This window comes from Nylanderia fulva, unplaced genomic scaffold (genome assembly GCF_048542155.1).
Source record: "Nylanderia fulva isolate GAGA-0341 unplaced genomic scaffold, ASM4854215v1 Scaffold320, whole genome shotgun sequence".
Classification (NCBI taxonomy): domain Eukaryota; kingdom Metazoa; phylum Arthropoda; class Insecta; order Hymenoptera; family Formicidae; genus Nylanderia; species Nylanderia fulva.
In genome coordinates, this window is record NW_028190391.1 from 106,470 (window position 1) to 116,250 (window position 9,781).

Below are 9,781 nucleotides of genomic sequence, written 5' to 3' on the forward strand. Positions count from 1 at the left end.
ATGTAAATCGAAGGTTAATAGTAACAGCCGGGTTAAATGGAAGGTTATGTTAAAAATCAAGTTAAAGATTTCTCTTTTCTCCTTGGACGTGTTGAAAATTATCAATTATATATACATAATATATAAAATATAATATACCATAAATAATAAAATATAATAAATATATTATATATTAAAATATATAATAAAAATATAATAAAAATTATATAGAAAATTATCTTATCACTTTGATATTTTTATACATAATATATATGCGTATCATCCCATTTTTATATTTATTGTACTATGATCATCCATAAGATATTAAGAACAACCCTATAATATCTTTTATAGTATGATTCGGTTTTCTATCGCGCGCGTATAATCTCAGGTTTGACGCTAAATATGGAAACGGTACATACGTATGTACAACGCTATCTGCTTATGTTCCTGTTCCGGTTTCTTCTCGCTTGGCCGGCTGCCTGGCATTGTGCAGTGTGAGATAGTGAGAGACGGACATTTTGGATTCTTCTTCTTCTGAAATCTTTCTTATGGAAACCCTTCTTATTTCACGATAGCTTGCAGCAGCTATTGGAATCTATATCTTAGTAAGTAATTTCAATTGATATTAAATATCGGTGAGATATTAAAAACTGACAGGAAAGACGAATAGTTGTGAAAATTTTCATTTTGCCTATAGATGTAACCCGTGGTTTGTCCGTTGCATTAAGCCAAACACCGAGAAAGCACCAATGAAATTTAACATGCCTTGTGTACTCGAGCAGCTGAGATACACTGGAATGTTAGAAACAATCCGCATCAGGAAGACTGGCTACCCGGTTTGCCTCGCATTCGGACACTTTGTGGATTGGTATTGATACCTCATTTTGACGCATTTGCCTAGAGGATCGCCCAACAAGGAGCTCTGCAGGATAATCTTGGACAGAACCGCGCCAAAGGAGGCGCAGTCACAATATCAGCTCGGACTTACAAGGGTGTTTCTGCGCGAATCGTTGGAGAGAGCGTTAGAGTACAATAGAGCGTTGATTCTCGAGAGAGCGGCCATTACATACAGTGCAAAGGTATGTTTGCTAAAAAGATATTTGTGATTTTACAAATATTTTCTGCGCAGAGATTAAATTATTAGAAATAAAATAGATGTAAATAATCAGAAAAGCATTATAGACATATATGCAAAAGTTTTAGTCTTTTTTTTATTTTAATTATGATGTCCAGCTAAAGCATGCCGCATTGACCAAAAAATTACTAATAAAATAAGTCACATATATTGCTCAAATCACTCAGTAAACTATCTTTAACTTAAGCTGGTAAGTTTTTTTCGTGCTCACCTGATTTGACGCCTTCGGATTATCATTTATTCCAGTTGATGCAGCATGCTTTAGCTGGACAGTTTGTGAGATGTCAGCAGAGATACAAAAATGACTTGACAATTTCATTGCTTTTAAACCGAGATGTGTTTTTTTTTCGCAACGGAAACTTGTCAGAAAGGTAGCAAAAAGTAATAGGAAATATTTTAAAGATTAATTTGTAGTGCATTATAATGTCAACAAAAATGACTTGACAATTTCATTGCTTTTAAACCGAGATGTGTTTTTTTTCGCAACGGAAACTTATCAGAAAGGTAGCAAAAAATAATAGGAAATATTTTAAAGATTAATTTGTAGTGCATTATAATGCACTACAAATTAATCTTTAAAATATTTCCTATTACTTTTTGCTACCTTTATATTATGTATATAGATAAAAATCAATGATGTATGGTGGAGATGGGAAGAGGAGGAAGGTGTGCTTAAAAATTGGAAAGGAGAAATTAGAGAAGGTATAGAGAAAATGAGGGGGGAAGAAGGGGGTATGAAGACAGGAATGGAGGAAAAAAAGGGATAGAAGAAGGGAGAAGAGAGGAAAGAAGAAAGGAGGAGGGGAGAACAATAGTAAGAGGAGAAAGGAGGAAGGAGAAAGGGAGACGGAGGCAGAAAGGAGAAAGGAACAGGAGAGAAAGGAAAAAGGAGGAGAAGTAAGAGAGGAATGGAAGATAGGTTTTTGGAATAGGGCAGGGCTGAAGAATAAGGAAGAAAAGTTCTGGAAGGAAATAGAAGATTGGGAGGTGGTGGTGATGATGGAAACATGGATAGAGGAAAGGGGGTGGGAGGCGATTAAAAAGAGGTTACCGAAAGGATATAGATGGGAGAAGCAAGCAACAAAGAAGAGAAAGAAGAAAGGAAGACCGATGGGGGGAATGATCATGGGGGTAAGGGAGGAGAGGGGGAAGATAAAAGTATCAGGAATGGGAGAAAAGGAAGAGGGAATAATGATGGCGGATTTAGAAGTAGGAAGAGAGAAGTGGAGGGTAATAGGCGTATACATCAACGGGGACATGGAAAGGAAATTGGAGGAAATGAAGGAATGGATGGAAGAGAAAGAAGAAAATAAATGGACGATTTTGGGAGGAGATTTCAACGCAAGGACAGGTAGAAAGGGGGGAGTGATAGGAGGGGAGGAGGAAGAAGAAAGAAGATCGAAGGACAGGAAAGTTAATGAGGAAGGGAAGAAGTTGATAAAAGAGTTGGAAGAGGTGAGATGGGGAATTTTTAACGGAGGGATAAGAGGGGATAGGAAGGGGGAGTACACATATACAGGAGGAAGAGGGGAATCGGTAATAGATTATGTGGTGGGAGAGGATAGAGTAAAGGAAAGGATAAAGAGAATGGAGGTGAGAGATAACATAGAATCGGACCATCACCCATTGATTGTAACGCTAGAAAGAAGAGGAGGAGCTGAAAAGGGAAAAAGGGGGGAGGGAAAAAGAATAAGAAAAAGAGGGAGATGGACAAAGAGGGGAGGAGAAAGAATAAGAGAGGAAATAGAGTGGGGAGAGGAGGGGTGGAAGGAGGGGATTGAAGAGGAGCTAGAGGAAAAAATAGGAAGAATAGAAGAGGAATTGAGAGAAGGAGAAAAAGAGAGTGGAGAAGGGAAAAGGAAAGGGTGGTGGGACGAGGAATGTGAGGAGAAGAGGAAAGAAGTGAGGAAAAAGTTAAGGGAATAGAGGAAAAAAGGAGGAGGAGGAGAAGGATATAGAAAAGTAAGGGCGGAATATAGGCTAATGTGTAAAGGAAAAAGGGAGGAGGAGAGGCTAAGATGGTACAAGGAAGCAATAGAGGCAAGAACGGAAGGAGAAGTATGGAAGATTATAAACAGGGAAAGGAAAAAGAGAGCAGGGGTGAATGAGGAGATAAAGGCGGAGGAATGGAAGGAATACTTCATGGACTTATTGGGAGGGATAGAGGTAAAAGTTGTAAGAGGAGGAAAAGAAAAAAGGGAGAGAGATGAGGAGCAGGAGATAAGCAAGGAGGAAGTGAAGAGGATGCTGGGAAAACTGAAGAAAGGAAAAGCAGCGGGGGAGGATCGGATACCGAGTGAGGTATGGAAATATGGAGGGGAGAGGGTAGAAGAGTGGGTATGGGAAATGTGCAACAGAGTATGGAGAGGAGAAGGATGGCCGGAGAGGTGGAAAGAAGGGATAATAGTGCCACTGTTGAAAAAGGGAACGGGGAATAAAGTGGAAAACTATAGAGGAGTGACATTGATGCCAACGCTATACAAGATATACGTGGGGATTTTAACTGAAAGGTTAAAGGAAGAAATGGAGGGGAAGAATATGATACCGGAGAGTCAGACAGGTTTTAGGAAGGGAATGGGGGTGATGGATAGTATCTATGTGTTGAACTATCTGGTGAATAAGAGGGTAAATAAGAAGGGAGGAAAGGTAGTTGCGGCATTTATGGACCTGAAGGCGGCGTTTGACTCGGTAGATAGGGAGGTGTTAATGGAGGCAATGAAGGGGAGGGGAGTGAGGGAAGGATTAAGGAGTAGGATAGAAGAGGTGTACAGGGAAACGAGGAGTAAGGTAAGAGTGGGGAAGGAGGAGGGAGAAAATTTTTGGACGGCAAGGGGGGTGAGGCAAGGTTGCCCAATGAGTCCGCACTTATTCAGTCTGCTGATAGCGGATAGAGGAAGTGCTAAGAAAAGGAGGTTGGGGGGGGGGGTGAAACTGGGAGGGGAAAAGGTGCATTGTTTGGCGTACGCAGATGACATGGTACTGTTGGCGGAGGATGAGGAAGGGATGATACATATGTTGGGGAAAATGGAAAGTTATATGGACAAGAAAAGGTTAGAGGTGAATGTGGATAAGACAAAGGTAATGAGGTTTAAAAAGGGAGGAGGAAGAATGAAGAGAGTGGAGATGGAAAGGAAAAAGGTTAGAGGAAGTGAAAGAATTCACATATTTAGGGTATAAGCTACAGAGGAACGGGGGGCAGGAGGCGCAGGTAAAGAACAGAGTTAGGAAAGCAGGAGCGGTGATAAGACAGGTGTGGGGAATGGGAAAGAGAAGGTTTGCAGGAGACTGAATGAAAAGAGTATGGCTAATGGAAAGGTTGGTGGGGACGGTGTTGGAATATGGGGCGGAAATATGGGGATGGAAGGAGAGGAGAGAGGTGGAGGCAATGCAGGAGCGATGGATTAGGTGGACGTTAGGAGTAGACTGGTGCACGCCGGGGTATATGGTAAGAGAGGAGATAGGAAAAGACAAATTTAGGATAAGGGCAGGAAGGAGGGCGGTAGGGTATGAGAGGAAGTTGGAGGAAGGAAGGGAAGGAAGTTTAGCGAGGAAATGTTTTGAGGATATGAAAGAGAGGATAAGAAGAGGAAAGGAAAGAACGATGTGGGAGGAAGAGAGGGAGAAATTCTGGGAAGAAAGAGGAATAGAAGGGAAAGAGATGGAGGAAAAAAGGGGAAGGGGAGAGGAAGTATATGAGGGGTGGGAGCAGAAAGACAGGGAAAGGCAAAAGGAGGAAAGATGGGAGAGGATAAGAGAGTCGAGATATAATAGATGGTATGGGGAATGGAAGGAGGAGGGTTTACCGGAATACCTGAGAAAGGGATGGGGGGAAAGTAGATGGAGAAGGATAGTTAGGTTCAGAATGGAACAATGAGATGAGAGGGGCAAGATACTGGGAAGAAGAGGAGAAAAGAAGATGTAGGTTATGTGGGATAGAAGAAGAAACATGGGAGCATGTGATAGGAGAATGTGGGGGAGAAGGGGAGAAGGGAAACTGGTGGGAAAGAATGAAGGAAATATTGCAGGAAGGAGGAGAAGGGGAAGGATGGATGAGAGAAATAGAGAAAAAGAGGGAAGAGGGAAGAACGGAAGAAAAGGGGGAGGGAGGGGAAAAGGAGGAAGGAAGTATGAGGAGGAGAATGAGTGAGGTATGAATGCGGTGGTGGAGAATATATGGGAAATCGGAAGCCGAAGCGATAGGTAGGGACGGCTCTTTCTCTCTCTGAAGTAGTAGATAAGTAGGTTAAGGTAGAATTAAGTTATTTGTAAATTAGATGTAAGAGTAGAGATAAAAGTAGATAGTAAAGATTGTAAGAGTTTGTGTAAGGTTGGGGAACGCTCCTTCAAAAGCGCCTTCAATCCCTCAGGGGAAGAATAAAGAATTGAATTGAATTGAAAAATGATTTAAAAAATGGAATAAAACAGAATATAAAGTGAAAAAAAATTAGAACATTTTGTGCTTATCTGAATATTCCTTGTACATTCTGTATATATTTCAGAATGTTTTGGAATATTCTTGAGATGTTAATTTTGAATTTTAGGAACATTCTATGAATATTTCAGGAATGTTTAACGTTTACTGGGTATATGTATATATATGTACATATATGTATACATATACACATACACATTACATACATACATTAAAACATATTTTCACTATAAATATGTATTAACTTTTTAAAATTTATTTCAAGATAGAAAAAAAGAAAAAGAGATAGTGAGAAAAAAAAGAAGAAAGAAGAAAAGGAAAAAAGAAGGTATATGTTATAGAAAATAAATATAAAAGGGAGAGAAAAATAAATATAAAAAAAAAGGAAAAAGGAAAAGAAGAAAAAGGTATGTTTATTATTCAAACATTAAAAAATTCAATTTTGAAAAACAACCCAGTTTATTATAATATCTCTCTCTCTCTCTCTCTTTATATATATATATATACATACATACATATATATACATACATATATCAATATATATATATCAGGAGACGCGGTAGTGTCTCCGGCCATGTTCAAACCCTAAAAGACCTTAAAAGACACTACAAGTTTCCTTATCCTGCACCATCAAAGTCCATTTTTTGGGGGTGTAGAACTACTAAAATATAAAAAATTTTGAATTGCACGTAATATATCCTGAAAGGCGGCATCGCCACGAGTAATTTGAGCCAAGAAAAAATAAAATCGGTCAAGCCGTTCTGGAGATACAAGCGGTCAAAAAGTGACGTTTTTCATGAAAAATGAAGTAACGTCGTCTTCTTCTTCTTCTTCTTCTTCTTCTTCTTCTTCTTCTTCTTCTCTGTCCGCGTATAAATCTCTTCTCACCTTTCACTCACACCTCCCTCAACTTCCACCCACCCCTTTCCCTCCCACATCCCGCCCCCACCCACCCCCACCCCCATACCCACCCCCACCCCCACTCCCACCCCCACTCCCACCCCTCTTTCGCCTCTTTCACCCTCTTTCGTCCTCTCACCCTCTTTCGTCCTCTCTCACCCTCTTTCACCCTCTTTCGCCCTCTCTCACCTCTTTCGTCCTCTTTCACTCTCTTTCATATCGTCCTACCTATTTCACCCTCTCTTTCATTCCCTCTCACCCCCTTTCGTTCCTTCTTTTCAACCCTCATTTCGTCCTCTCCTCACCCTCTTTTCGTCCTCTCCTCACCCTTCTTTCTTCTCTTCACCCTTTCTTTTCACCCTCTTTTCATTCCCCTCTCACCCCTCTTTTCATTCCAACTCTCACCCTCTTTCGTCCTCTTTCACCCTCTTTCGTACCTCTTTCACTCTCTTTCGTCCTCTCTCACCCTCTTTCATTCTTTCTCACCCTCTTTTACCCTCTTTCGTCCTCTTTCACCTTTTTTCACTCTCTTTCGTCCTCTCTCACCCTCTTTCATTCTTTCTCACCCTCTTTTGCCCTCTCTCATCCTCTTTCGACCTCTTTCACACTCTTTCGTCCTCTCTCACCCTCTTTCGTCCTCTCACCCTCTTTCGTCCTCTTTCACCCTCTTTCGTTCTCTCTCACCCTCTTTCGACCTCTTTCGTCCTCTTTCACCCTCTTTCGTCCTCTCTCACCCTCTCTCACCTCTTTCACCCTCGTACGTCCTTTCTCACCCTCTTTCGTTCTCTTTCACCCTCTTTCGCCTATCTCGTCTTCTCTTACCTTCATTCGTCCTCTCTCACCCTATCTTCAAAAAATCATAAGAATGAAAAGGTCAAGCTATGTTCAAAAGAAGGTCCTCAAAAATTTAAACCTAGTCTGTACAATGAAAAATAATTACTCGTAATTCCAGAGTTCCAATTTGTTAATATCGAATAATGTATTTGTTTCAAGTAATGGCAGTAGAGTCAAATACATACCTACGTATATGCAGTTTTTGCTGTTAATTGTACTTGAACGAAAAAAATAATTAAATGATTTAAATATAGCACATTTTAAATCAAGAAACTTATATAATCGAACTCTGTTTAGAAAAAGGTAGAACATTTCATTTGCCTCTGCCTTTACAAGAAACATTGGATAAGGTATGTCCTCCGGAAGATCCTATAAATTTGAATCACGAGTTGCACATTCTCGTTCGAGGTATACCCAAGAAATCTAAAGTGGTTTGGGAAAATTTGGTAGATATTAATAAAATGTATAAGGCTTTACAATGGTTGAAAGAAAATAATCCTCATTACTCAAAAATTCGTCTTCCAGCGTCATCTGATGATCTATTAAAGGATAAGTTGCAGGAAACAGAATATAGGATTGTCGATGAGGAAAGCGACAATGACGAAATAAATGAGGTGGTTGAGGAATTACCAGCATTGAATTTGTACAATGTACAGCAAAACAAAAATAATAATGATCAAACCGTTTTAAAACGTACGGCTTTTCTCACACAAATCACTGAACATTCGGATATTAACGATCAGTATACAATATACCCAATACACGCGAAAAGAATCGATAACGAATCTGCATTGAAGCTTTATCAAATGGTGAAAATTGAAGATTTTCCAATGGATAATCGTTATAAATATCTGGATGTCATGTGTTTCCCTGATTTATATCCTGATGGTGTCAATGGACAACGAGAAGATAGAAACTTTGCATTGCCGGAATATTTATTTATTAGAACACGATTGATGTCGAAACATAGTAGATTCAGGTTGAATCTGCAGTATCTGTTCTTCCTTCTCAATGATGCTAACTACCGACAGTTGAAAAGTGGTATCTATTATACGATGATGGTTACTAACCCACGAGAGAGATACACTGCTGGTAGATACTTGAACGAATTGAAAGGTTACCAATTAGAATCGAATTTAATGAGTATTTTCGCAAAATTGAGAAATACGGATCAATTTTGGCGACAACCGTCCAATAATGTAAAATGCATGACTTTGCATTACGGTCCAGCGACGTGGTTTTTGACTTTGAGTCCTAGTGAATGGAAATGGTCCGATTTGGGTGAATATTTACGAGATATGAATCCCGATAAAGAGAAGTTAGGCATCAACGAACTAATCGCATACGATCCTGTAAGTACTTCTAGATTCATGTGCATAAAATTCAAAGCCATGATTGATTTTATTTGTTCGTCCGATAATCCTATAGGAAAGGATTATTCATTACTTCTGGCGACTGGAATATCAACGTAGAAGTATGCAGCACATGCATTGTATGATTTGGATAAAAGATGCTCCAGTATTAGGAAAATCGCCGGATGAAGAAGTTGCTACGTTTATTCAAAAATACGTAACGTGTGAAATTCCAGATGAAAATGTTTCGCCAACGTTGTACGATACGGTAATAAGTGATCAGAATCATAAACATAACTCGTATTGCATGCGTACGAAAAAAACGGAAACTAATATATACAGAAAGTGTCGGTTCGATTTTCCTCGGCCAGTTACTGAGAATTTCGTTTTAAGAGACGTTATCACTTCGATAGTCGGTAGAAAAAATTTACGCAGTAAGAGCAGATTGTACGATCTTCCTCGCAAGGAGTCGGAAAGGTTTATAAATGATTATAATCCGTCTATCAAATTAGCCTGGAAGGGAAATATGGACATACAATTTATTAGAGAAAAATCAGAGTTTTTAAACTCATATTTAACAAAATACACGACAAAGTCGGAAAAATGCAATACAGACTTTGAAGTGATAGATTCGAATAAGTCCTTGGCATCGAAACTGTGGAATTTTGCAATGCGTTCATTAAATAACAGAGAATGCGGTGCTTTAGAAGCTGCGGATACACTATTAGGGAATCCCTTGTACGGTACGGATAATGATACCATGGTCAAATGGATCGATGTTAATGAGGTGAGAAATAGAAAAGTTAAAACATTTAATGAAATTTAAGCTCTTGATGAAAATTCTACGAATATTTACTGTTCGTCACTCATCGATGATTACTATCCAAATAGACCTCAGGAATTAGAATCATTGAATTTGTACGATTTTGCCAGATTCTGGGAAATTACGAAACAGATGTCAAATAATGACGAAGTCAAGTGTTACAAACTGGCATCGGGTTTATTTTTAAAAAAACGAAAAAAGGGTTATTTAATTAACCATTATCGATTTAATATAAAAACTGAGCCCGAAAAATACTTTTACTCGCTGCTTCTTCTGTTCAAACCATGGAGAGATTTGAGTGAACTCAAAGGTACATTCGAGA